Source organism: Octopus sinensis, linkage group LG7 (genome assembly GCF_006345805.1).
Source record: "Octopus sinensis linkage group LG7, ASM634580v1, whole genome shotgun sequence".
Lineage (NCBI taxonomy): Eukaryota > Metazoa > Mollusca > Cephalopoda > Octopoda > Octopodidae > Octopus > Octopus sinensis.
Genome location: NC_043003.1, coordinates 103,931,999 through 103,945,521, shown reverse-complemented (window position 1 = coordinate 103,945,521; position 13,523 = coordinate 103,931,999). Strand labels below are relative to the sequence as shown.

The 13,523-nt window shown below is 35.7% G+C and overlaps 1 long non-coding RNA gene across 2 annotated transcripts; it reads right to left on the bottom strand.

Annotated features, from left to right (window-relative positions):
• Nucleotides 1–234: 234 nt before the first annotated feature.
• LOC118764366 lies at nucleotides 235–12,455 on the bottom strand. Of its 2 annotated transcripts, none has more exons than XR_005000196.1 (2): nucleotides 12,404–12,455; nucleotides 235–1,306 (listed from the first exon to the last, which is right to left on the bottom strand). It is a non-coding gene; the product is annotated as an uncharacterized LOC118764366 (long non-coding RNA). The 2 variants fall into 2 exon arrangements; XR_005000197.1 differs by lacking the exon at nucleotides 12,404–12,455 and adding an exon at nucleotides 8,027–8,341.
• Nucleotides 12,456–13,523: the final 1,068 nt, after the last annotated feature.

Here is a 13,523-nt window from a genome sequence, read left to right as displayed (position 1 = left end):
ATTCAACTGACCATACACCACTGCCTTACAAATTTGTGAGTTGACTCTAAAGACCAGAACCCATCATTATTTTTAAGAATGGATAAAATGCCAGGCATTGTTAGTTACTTCTCTTTATGGGGCAAGCAAGGGACCTGTTCATGATCATTCAATATTTTAGAAATAGCAGCCAAATCTTCATCAGTCACCCCACTAGCTTAGAAAAGAAAACATTCACTAATGTGATCCTGCATGTAGATTGTCAAATAAATTTTCATTTTTTCAATTTATTTAAAAAAAGTTTTTAATCAACAATTTTGACAAATCAGCCAGTGATATGTTTTCCTTTATTGTTCACTTCTTGGCAATGCCCCACTAGCTTTTCAACGCCTAGACAGTGTAAATTATTAAGTCTTGATTCAAAGAATTCACTGAGCAACAGTTTCAGCTCCACATCGTTGTCAAATGAAATGCCTTCCAAACAATGGAAAGGTACCAGAAAAGGTGAGAATGTGAAAGCATTAGGAGAATATGTTGGGTGCAATAGAACTTCCCAATTGAGCTTTTGAGGTCAATATAATGATGTGAGGTGAGTGTTGTCACTGGTTGGGTTGTTTCAGCTGGATTGCCTTATTGAACCAGTCTATTTGCTGAATGTAAAGCTCTGCATTGACCATGTGGTTGTCTTCAAGCATTTTGTAGTAGATTATCCCTTCCTAATCCCACCAGACACAGATTGTTGCCTTACGTGAATGCAGCTCTGATTTTGGCTCAAGATGTTGGTTGCTTGTCAGTCCTCAGCCTTTCTTTCTTCAACATCATATTGACATAAAGACATCATTTTTCATCACTGGTGATGCAGTGAAGTAATTTCTGTGTCCACAAGTTGTCTAGTATTAAGCAAACAATTTGGCAGTGATAGAGAAGCTGGAGTTTATCTCACTTAGAATATGTGGAACCCATGCAGCAAACATTTGAACTTTACACATCAAGTGAGAGTGACAGCTGAAGATATCATGAACGCATTCCACCTGCTGGGCCAATTCTCAGGTGGATTGGCACAGATCTACATGGATGAGTTCATTCAATCAATCCTCATTGAACTGAACAGGTTGGAAGGAATGTGAAAAGTCTGTGAATTTGAATTACCCTCCATGAAGTATGTAAACCATTTCTGTGCAGTTCTTTCAGTAATAGCATCTTCTCCATACACAGCACAAATGTCTTGAGCAACTTTGGTAGCTTTAGAATCTTGAATGAAAGTGAAGAGAAGCCAAGTGTCAAAAACGCTCATTTTTTTCCTACTTGGCACTCCATCATCATATGTCTGAAAAGAAGTAAAATTTATTCAAATTTCAAAAATGATAAACAAAAGTTGTAGAGGAAGAATATAGCTACCAAAAAAACAACAACAATATGATAAAAATATTTTTCATGCTACTTCAAATAACATTGGAAATAAACAAACAAATTTATCTGACAACCCAATAAATGAATGTATATGTTTGTATGGATGTATATGAGTGTCACAATCAATCAAACATCATCATTCATTTCCAATATTCTATAAAAACATGCCTGACCATGGAGAAACCTACCTTCCTTGCAAACAGGTAAGGGTTGGCAACAGGAAAGGCATTCAGCAATAGAAATTCTGCCACAAAAATTTCCATCCCACCCATACAAGCATAGAACATGGATGTTAAATGATGATGATAATGGTAATGATGAACAAACTTTACTGGCAGAGACCTGATATTTTATTAACCTCAAAACACTGAAAGATATATTTTATAGTTTATTCAGAGAAGGTACAGTAGCATCCATGATGGTCTTCTCCACCAGGCACCAAGGCTAGGAGGGAGGACGGTGAAAGAAACCATAACTCATAGCTTGCTTCAGTAGAAAACCATGCATCAAGATACCCTAAGATAAGAGATCCAACCCCCAGTTGACTCTGCTAAAGGCACCTGAGAGCTGTGTGGATAATCTTCCTAATGGCAATCACTTTACAGCATGTAGTGTGTGCTTCTTTCATGATACCAGTACTAGTGAGGTAGCCATACAGCCAAGACCAAATCCTTGAGTAAGGGCTACAGTAGAGAGGGGAAGAAGCAGCTGTATGCCAAAGAATGAGGGGTTAGAGTGTCAGAAGAGAGCCAGAAACAGCAGGTTTATTGCTGTAGAGGATCTACATAGCTACTCACATTATAGAAGAGAGGGTAGGATTGGTCATGGTTGAGCTGGAAAGAGATAAAGTAGTGGTGATGAGGTAGCAGTGGGACCCTCAAGATACAAGGTAAGTAGAAGTGAGAGGGGACAGAACAGAAAGTGTAAGATGATAGGTAGATGTTGCAAAAGTGTATAGTTGAGTGAGAGATGGTAGAGAGAGTGAAGGCATGAGGGAAAACAATGAAGAACAAGTGATGAGGGACAATAAGTAGGGAAGAGTAGGTGACAACTGTAGAAGAGGTAGAGATAAGAATATGTGGTTAATAAGTATACTTTGCAACTACGGGATCTCACAGTCAATCCCAAAATGTAGGACCTTTAGGAATTGTCTTCTTGGTAAATCAAGACTTCTGAGTGAAATTTGCTAGAAAACCATGTAGAATTCTTTGAAGGGACCATTTCTGACCCCTACAACATGACTGAAATATATTTTCATTAGCCCTGAATGTATGAAGTAGAAAATCTTCTCTAGATAGCCTTTCAACCCAGATTGTATTTTGTCCGGCACTCTACCATTTTTACCGTGTTTACCACATTTGAATTCAATGCAAATATAATAAAAAATATATAAAAACAACCAAGTCTTTGCTATTCATATTTCTAATTTAAGGAAATTTATTCTACAATCTTTGTCTTTATATTTTTCTAAGTATATGTATAAAAAAAAATGATTACACCTCAATAACAAAGAAATAAACTAGAGTCAGTTTTTTGTTCCATCACAACAGTGATAGACTACACCACTATCACAATGTTGGGATCTTTTCCTTTTGAACGGCAGTTTTCAACACAATTTCTAGTTAACTTAAACACTTTTAAACTTCGTATACTGGTAGAATGTGTCAAAATAAAACATTTTTTTCTCTTGGCTTTCTTGAGAAAATTGTAATTTGTAAGTTTAATGTAGTTTAATTTTTCGAATTTTAACCAATCCTATGTCCCCTATTGAGCTGAAATCATTTGTTGCGTCTAAAACTGAGACAACATCCTGTCACTAACCCTAACTCTCACCCTCACCCTAAATTTTAGCTTTTCGGGTTTTTTTTCTTAATTGTTACACGTGTGTCTAAAATTATTCGTTTTGTTTTTGTTTTGAGTTTTTGCTTTCGTTTTTTTTTTCTTAATTGTTATCCTTAAATTAATTTAACAATTAAGAAAAAAAAATCGAAAGGCTAAAATTTAGGGTTAGGGTTAGGGTGAGGGTTAGTGACAGGATGTTGTCTCAGTTTTAGACGCAGCAAATGATTTTAGCTAAATAGAGGACATAGGATTGGTTCAAATTCGAAAAATTAAACTACGTTAAACTTACAAATTACAATTTTCTCAAGAAGAATTTTCCCAAGAGAAAAAAATGTTTTATTTTGACACATTCTGCCAGTATACGAAGTTTAAAAGTGTTTAGTTAACTAGAAATTGTGTTGAAAACTGCCGTTCAAAAGGAAAAGATCCCAATGTTGTTTAACAGAACACATTGTAATACAAAAGCTTTTAGCAATAAACAATAACAACAACAAAAAACACTCTAACCTTCCCCTAAATACATTTTCAGAAACAACACCTTGATTCCAACCCATGTTAGCAAAGTGAAGCACTTGCAAAATAATATTTCTTTTTTGTAATTGTTTATATATGAGACAAGATTGAACATCATCAGGATATATATTTTTGATAGAAAACACTAACAATTTGAGTGGTAATCACAATTAACATTTGCCATGGGTTGGATAGGTTCACAGGACAGCAACTCCTCACACAGCTTGCTTTTGTGTTATCTCTTTCATAAGCTCCAGTGTTTTCAGTCACATTTTCCTTAGTCTGCTACTTCTGCTATGCATCTGTAGATGACTCTCATGTAACCCCAGCTCAGCCCTGAACAGGCAATTTTAAGACAGTAGGTTGCTATTACTAGCAGGTAGAGCTATAAAGAAGTTCTATGAGAGCTTTATAAATCTACCTGCTAGTAACGGCTCTCCTGATGTACACAGTGGTATGCTTTTCCTAATGTCAACTGCTGTGATCATACATGCTTCATACTAATACTAAATTAGCTCACTTGAGGCACAGTGAATCATACTTTAAATTATGTCATCTTCCTTCAAGGTCATTGATCATATATTTACTATATGTATTTACTATATATTTACTATAATAAAGTGGTTCTGTATTAAAGCTATCACCTTTACATTTAACTCTTTTGTTACCATAATTCTGAAGAAAAACAGTGCTTTTGCTTCAGTTACTTTTGAAAATGATGATGAATTTAGTAAAATAACTGCCATCATTTAGCTGGTGTGTGAGACATAATTTTAACAAAAGGCTATGATTTAGATTGTACCATAGAACCAGGGGCAGTCCTAGACGGCTGGTATTAAAAGAAAATCTTTTATTTTTTTTGTCAGCTAATACTGATAACTTTTTTGTAATTAAAAGTGTGAGAGAGAAAGAGAGATTTTTCTCTAGAAGATTATCAAAGAGCTGTAATGTCACTAATTATTTAATATTTGTTTAATAAATCACAATTAAATAATTTCATCTATACACATTTGATTAATGTTTCTACAATTTTAAGTGTAATAAAACTTACAAAAGTAGATACATGTCTAAAAGTCGTTATATTCACAGCCAACTGTAGTGATAGCATTAACTCTGCATTCTTTCTTACTGAGAAATTATATAAACCCTTTATACTACAGGGTGGGGAAGAGAGGGTGGACGTTTCTGAAATGGCTATTATTCAACCACAGGGGGAGGGACATATGTCCAACAGGTACCATTCGGTCCATGGTGTCTTAGCATTTTTTCTCTTTTCAGATGAAGCCATGGCGCTGTGAATGATAGAGCATCGCATGTTTGCCTACGACAGTTATGTGAAGAAGAACGAGTCTGTCATAGCAGTTCTGAATGAGTTTCAGTGCCACTTGAACATTTACCAAAATCAGGCAGTTCCCACCCATAACACAATCTCACATTCAGTGAATGCACTTCGTACACAAGGAGACTGGTGAGGATGCCACAAACAGTACAGACCCCAGAAAATGTGGAATGCCTCAGAAAGCTTTGAGACGGAGTCCAAATCGCTCTGCTAAGAGACATTCCACTGAAGTTGGTATCAGTAATCAATTGGTAAGGCATATTTTGCATGAAGATCTACATTTCCACCCGTACAAATTGGTCATTAGGCATCAGATGAAAACATGGGACTATGCACAGTAGCTTAACTTTGCACATCAGATGGAAGCAATTTTTGAGGCAAATGATAACCTCATTTTGTTAATGACTGATGAAACTCATTTTCATCTCAATGGCATAGTGAATCAACAGAACTGTCGCTGTTGGGCTCTTGAAAATCAAAGAGAACTGCATAAAAGACCGCTGCGTAGCCTAAAAGTGATGGTCTGGTGTACTAATGGAAAAGCTGACGTCATTGGTCTTTACTTATTTGAATGGAAATGCTGTTACTGTGAACTCCAAGTGTTACATCGAGATAATAAGCAACTTCTTTCTGCCTGAATTACAATGAAACATATGCCTATTCAATGCTTGTAGTTTCAGCAGGGTGGGGTGACAGCCCACACAGCCAGAGCATCAATGGACATTCTTTGCCCTCTCTTCGGCAACCACCTCATTTCCAGGTTTGCTGACATTCCTTGGGCTCCCTCGGTCCCCAGATTTGTCCATGTGTGATTATTTCTTGTGGGAAAACGTCAAGGCATGCATGTAAGTGCATAAGCTCCATACATTGGACGATTTGAAGGAAGCTGTTTGCGTGGAAGTTGCCCAAATCAACAGAGCAATGCTGGAGAGAGTGGAGGCCAATTTCTAACAACACCTTCAGAAATGCATCAATGAAAGCCGACACCATCTGATGGATGTTGTTTTCCATACTTGATTTTGACACATTGATGTCAATAAAATTTGTTTGCAGCTAAAATTAATGATTTTGTGAATTGTTCAAAAACCTCTCTGCCCCACCCTGTATTTTAAATGAGGTAAAATTCATATATATATATAATATTATCATTAAGTTTGAAAACAGAGATATTTAAAGGATACAAATTAATTTATTAATTAATTAACATCTTCCCTACAATTGCTTCATTTATTATCCAATTTAACATAAAAATATATATTCTCGCATTTCAAAATATCTCGAGAGGAAAATCATCAGGGATGAAAAAGGACAATACAAGGATTACATCACCATCTGTTAGAATACTCCAATATACTAAGAGTAATATCTGGGAGTATTCCAACAGATCATAATGTAATCCTTGTATTGTCCTTTTTCTCCTCTCAAGATATTTTGAAATACAAGATTTATTTAGGTTTTGCAGTTTAAATTGGATACAAAATGAAACAATTATAGGTGAAGATGTTAATTAATTAATAAATTAATTTGTATCCATTAGATTTGATATTTTATATAATACATTCATTGGAGAAAATATCTCTTCAAAATACATTATATTAAACCAGTATATCTTGGATAAAAATATCCCTATTAGAGGTCTAAATATCCTCATAGTGACTATATATATATATACATATATATATATATATATATATATATATGTATGTATGTATGTATGTATGTATGTATATATATATATATATTATATATATATATATATATATATAATATATATATATATACATACATACATACATACATATGTATGTATGTATGTATATATATATATATATTATATATATATATATATATATATATATATATATATATATATACACACATACATACATTTGTTACAACTTGTCCCTCCCTCCTATGCTGTCTTCTATTTGTGCTCATTGCTTTATATATATATATATATATATATAAACTAAAGTGTTCAGTATTATATATCTATTATGGCTGATCTTACTACTTGGTTTCACATTGAGTGTTAAACTGAATGTTAGATGAAATAAAATATTTTTCATAGTTTCCAGCTCTGATGAGTGCAGGGGTACACAATCAGATTCTTATCTAACATCTGGTTTAACAACCAGTGTGAATCTAATTAGTAAGATCAGCCATAACGAATATTTAATACTGACAATTCAATTAATATACCCACTATTAGTGCATGTATATAGTGGATATGGTTTCACTTACAATTGTATGTACACAGAGTGCTTTTTAATAAGTGTCATATTTTTCTGCTAATATTTTTGCTAAAATATTTTGCTTCACATAAAGTATAATTTCGATACATTTCATTTAAGGTATTTATGTCAGCATACACCAGTTAACTCTATAAAATTATTAAAAACTAATATTTGCCTTAGAAGAATTTCTTTAGCATAATGACTTCTATAATTTAGTACCAACTATATCTACTAACTACCATGTATTTGTGTCATGCAATGCCAGAATTGGTATCATTTCAAGATATCTTTAGGGAAACCGATATACTGTATTTTCTGGTATACAACTCAACATAGTATACAGTGTAAACAAACATGGCATAGAAGTGGCTGTGTGGTAAGTAGCTTGCTTACGAACCATATGGTTCCGGGTTCAGTGCCACTGCGTGGCACATTGGGCAAGTTTCTTCTACTATAGCTTCGGGCCAACCAAAGCCTAGTGAGTGGATTTGGTAGACAGAAACTGAAAGAAGCCCGTTGTATATATGCATATATATATATAATATATATATATATATATATGTGTGTGTGTGTGTGTGTGTGTGTATATGTTTGTGTGTCTGTGTTTTTCCCCCCAACATCACTTGACAACCAATGCTGGTGTGTTTACATCCCTGTAACTTAGCGGTTTGGCAAAAGACACCGATAAAATAAGTACTAGACTTACAAAGAATAAGTCCTGGGGTCGATTTGCTCAACTAAAGGCGGTGCTCCAGCATGGCCGCAGTCAAATGACTGAAACAAGTAAAAGAGTAAACATCTTCACTATCTTTCCAAATCCTGCTGAATTTCACATGGAATTTTCGGTTCTCCAAATTCATCTTGATGTATTAAGTTGACTGACTTGTTTTGGCTGTAAATTTTTGTATGAAAAATCCAACTTGGATGCTGGAAAATACAGTAACTTTGAATTAATTGAGAAATTCTAGTTTTATACCTTTTATCTCTTGCTATGAAAGTTAGTGGTCTCTGAAAGATCTATTAATCATTATGAATCTTTAAATGGCTTTGCAAAGCAACACTATCAATAAAATTGTCACCACAAATCTGACAACGCAGTTGTGCAAGGGATTTCGGTGCATGTGTTTCCATGTGCTTCATTAAATAAAATCTATGAGAGAATTTTTCCCCGCAATTTTCACACTGGAATAATTCTTGCTGTCGGGCATGTATTCGAAGGTGTTTTTTAAAGTTAGAATGGACCGCAAAGTCTTTCCCACAAATCTCACAATGGTATGGTTTCTCTCCTGTGTGAGTTCGTATGTGTGTTCTTAAAGTAGAATGATCTGCAAAACTGTCCCCACAGGTTTCACAGCTGTAGGGTCTTAGCCCCGTATGGCTGCGTGTGTGTTTTATCAATGTGGCTTTTTCAGTAAAGTCCTTATCGCAAATATCACAATGGAAAGGTTTCACTCCTGTATGGGTTTTCATGTGGGTTTTTAAGGTGTAATTCTCGGGGAAGCCCTTGCCGCACACTTCGCAGCGGAAAGGCTTTTCACCCGTGTGTGTTCTTATGTGTCTTGAAAGATGGGAATTTTGTGAGAATGTCTTGCCACATGTTTCACATGGGTAACGTCTTGCTGAAGTGTGCGCCTTCATGAGATCTTCCAGGAATAAAAATATGGATAAAGTCCTTGTCACATACACCACAATAGCAGAGATGTTGTCACAATATTCTGTTTAATCCCGATAGGACACAACCAACTTGAATTTTCTTCAACTTCTTTACTTCATTCTGAAATATATAAATAAATAAATAATAATCCTTATAATCACCATCACTATGGTTTTTAGTCTTCCTATATTCGCAAGTGATAGGGAATGATTCCTTTATACAACTTTTCTGTCCTAAAGACAATTGACATTACCTTAAAACAAAAGTTTCTAACATTAGTACAAGACCATAGAGGTGTACTATAATCAATTCTATTTATCCTAGCATATAACTAATACTTATCAAGCACAGAGGATGAAAAGCAATTCAGTAGGAGTTCAACTCAGAATGTTAAATGATATAACTAAAGGGTACAGGCATGGTGTATGGCCAAGAAGATCACTTCACAACCACACAGCTCTAGGTTCTATCCAATGGCTAACTTATTTTGAGCTACTGAACATAAAATGATAGTAGTATCTAAATTTGTGTTTCTCTCAACCACTGTTGATATTAAATCTCCTTACCACCAACTATTTTTGTGTGTCTGTCTGCTCTCCACTACTGTTTGACAACCAGTGTTAGTTTGCTTACATCCTTGTAACTTAGCAGTTTGGTAAAAGAGACCGATAGAATAAGTAACAAACTTAAAAGTAAGTACTGGAGTCAACGTGTTCAACTAAAAACACTTCAAGGTAGTGCTTCAGCATAATTGCAGTTTAATAACTGAAACGAGTAAAAGATATGAATTCTCTCTCTTTTACTCGTTTCAGTCATTTGACTGCGGCCATGCTGGAGCACCGCCTTTAACCCCTTACCCAACAATTATTTTGAAAATAAATGTATTTTTTCAGACATATTTTTTAATTGTTTTATTTTACTATGTTTTGAATGGTGATTTCGAGGTATATTTCAAACCTTATTTATTATGAATTTTAATTCAATAATATTGATTTTAAATTACCGCTTTGGGCAGAAACAAGTTAACCCATTTTTAGACGAAGGAACTTGTTTGCTGTCGATTTTGGCAAGTCTATCTTTTGACGAGTTAACTCGCCAGAGATAGAAAAAAACGATTTCGGTCAAAACGCATATATTCGTTTCTGCCGAGTAAGGGGTTAATTGAGCAAATCGACCCCGGGACTTATTCTTTTGTAAGCCCAGTACTTATTATATCGGTCTCTTTTCCCGAACCGCTAAGTAACGGGGACATAAACACACCAGCATCGATTGTCAAGCAATGCTAGTGGGACAAACACAGACGCACAAACACACACACGCATATATATATATACATATATACGACGGGCTTCTTTCAGGAACAATAGAAAAATACTACTAAAATTAGAGCTAATCAGATACTAGATATGGAATTAACTAATTCTTGACCATATTTCTACTGAAAAATACTGTTCAGTTATATATTAGCAACAGAGGCTGTATTAATATTGAGAGGTAATATATATCCCAACTTAAACATGGATGTTCTGTTAGGACAAGCTATACTGAGGTAGATACCACGAGAGATGCTGTCATATTGGCTTTTGTTGCAAAACACACTCTTGTTTATATTGCTAGTGGGGAGATGAATCCCTGCCATCTCTGGTACTGAGACCACCAAATCATATAATTTTGACCTTCCTTGGTCTCATCAATGATGGACACTCGACTGCTAGAGATAGCAGTGACTCATCTCCATGTCAGCATCATATAGGAAAATAGTGCCAGAACAAGTATTGGTGTCAGAGAGAGAGATGTTTAATTAATTCAGAAAGCAATCAAAAATTTGGATTGATTTAGTAAAAGATGATGTTTGAAACATAACAAAGGTTCTAGGTTTAAAATTATGAAGTAAGATTTTAAAATAGATATAAGAGTTAGAGATTAGAAACAAACAGTGGCCATCTCAGGTTGGTTTGTATTAAAAAGACTGAATAAACATGAATTGGGGAAATTCATTTTTCTTCTTTTCTTTTCAATTTCGAGTGAAAATAACATTTTAGAGGAGTGTCACAGTGTCATGTTTGGTAATCTGAAGTTGGTAGGTGACTAACCTGCAGATGGATCGGTTAAAGCAGTGGTTCACAACCTGTGGTCCACAAAGGTAATAATGGAGTCTGTGAGCTAAATTCAAAATTTCATATATATATATATAAGCATATCAAAAGGGAAAACTCATTTAAATAAAAGGGATCCTTGGTAGTGAAAAGGTTGGGAACCACTGGGATAAAGGTTTGTATCTAACCACCAGTCTTGCCATAGTCTCCAGCAAAGGTAACTTTAACCAGCCTCCATCCATCATAATTAATGTAGTTCATCACTTCTGCAAGAAGTAAGAACCACTGCATCACTGACGTTATTTTCTGTTAGGTTACAGTGCAGAGTTCAAACCCTACCCATGACATAGAGACAGAGAGAGAGAGTTGTCAGCATTGATCGTACTGACCTATGGTCAAGGCATTACAGTTGTAACCATTCTCGTCTTTTTCTCTCTTTCAGGCATAATATAGCATAGACTATATTAGTCAAAGGGTTTGTGTTTTAAAGATGCCCGGGTCTGGTTAGAGGGAGGTCCTGACTGCTCAGCCACACAACAACATTTGTAACTTGAAATAATAACTGACCTGGACGCAGGGTACCTGGTAATAGAGAAGAGAAAGATTGATAGGTATATAACGAAAAAAAACCTAACCTAGAGTTAATAACCAGATTCCTTCACCTAATATTCGAAACACGTCCATCTAAGGTAAGTGTTAGTGACATTCCATTAGCTCTACCTCGCAGTTAACCTTATAAGAGTTGGTCACACCATTAAAGGGACACTTTCACGGAGGGGATAGAGAGGTCCTTCAATTAGGTGTACTGTATTTATGTAGTAAATATTACTTTTTCGAGATGAATCTTCGTTTGTCTTGAGTCGGTTCTATTTTATCGTTTTCTAATTACCTTTTTGATTATTTAACTGTTAATGGGAATTATTTTGTCATCTTTCTCTTAATCCAAGCCTCCGAATAATTCTATTCATTTTAGATATTTTCTTCCATTGTATATTAATTACTATTTATAGAGAATAAATAAAGATGCTCAAGAAGTGGATATTGTAGCAGAGTATGTGAGTGTAATTATTTAGTCAACGAGAGATACACTGTCCATAGACATTTACATAATACAACAAGCACAACCACACCAGCAGCTCCGTCACTGACCACCACCACCGACACACATCTCATACAGCAAACAAAGGAAACCAATTCGTCATCAGTAGAGAATAGAGTTAGTGAACAGCTATAAATATAATACAGTTAATATGTCTAACAACTGGCGTATATTGCATGTACAATAGGACAATACAGATAATGGGGGAGATGAGAAAGAACGACGTGAACCTACCAGATCGCATCGGCGCCTTCCTGCCGACAGGAAGTTAGGAAAAGCCGGATTGGAAACAGAGAGGAAAGCTAAAACTACGGAGAGCCAGACGTGCTATAATAAAAAAATTTTTATCCAGCCCCACCCCCGCACCTCATTTTTACTCTTTTACTTGTTTTAGTCATTTGACTGCAGCCATGCTGTCGAGCAAATCGACCCCAGGACTTATTCTTGTAAGCCTAGTACTTATTCTATCGGTCTCTTTTGCCGAACCGCTAAGTTACGGGGACGTAAACACACCAGCATCGGTTGTCAAGCGATGTTGGGGGGTGGGGGGTGGACAAACACATATATATATCGTCCAACCCATGCTAGCATGGAGAACGGACGTTAAACGATGATGATGATGATGATGATATATATATACACATATATACGACAGGCTTCTTTCAGTTTCCGTCTACTAAATCCACTCACAAGGCTTTGGTCAGCCCGAGGCTATAGTAGAAGACACTTGCCCAACGTGCCACGCAGTGGGACTGAACCCAGAATGATGTGGTTTGTAAGCAAGCTACTTACCACAGTAACCTTAATCATTTACTTTCACGTTGTCTTTTTTTTAATAATCTTTTTAGTGAGAAGAGAAGGTGGTGCTGATGACCTGTTGCAGACAGGTGGGGAAGGGAAAAGGACAGTATCCCTGGACTGGAAACCTTACCACAAGGCTAGCAATGGAGCAGACTATTCTAAATAAATCCAAAGTGCCAGGTGATGATACTAAACCAGGCAACAAGTTAAGTCAACCACCCAAATAAGCAATGGTGAGATTTGACCTCAACACAAAGAGCCAAACGCAACAAAATGTCCAGCTCAACTTTCTTCCAGTTCTTATCAAACCATCACCTGTGTACAGTTCTTTTTTTCCAATTGTGAGTGTATGAAGGACAAAAAGCAGACGTTAAACGATGATGATGATGATGACGACGACGACGACGACAATGATGATGATGATGATGATGAGCATATATAGAGAATTGAAACACACACCAGACAGTATTGTCCTGTGCTCTAATGCCTGCCAATTTGCCTTAATCTTTGTTTTCTGTTTCCATCGGGAAGCTGGATGGAGCAGTTATATGTC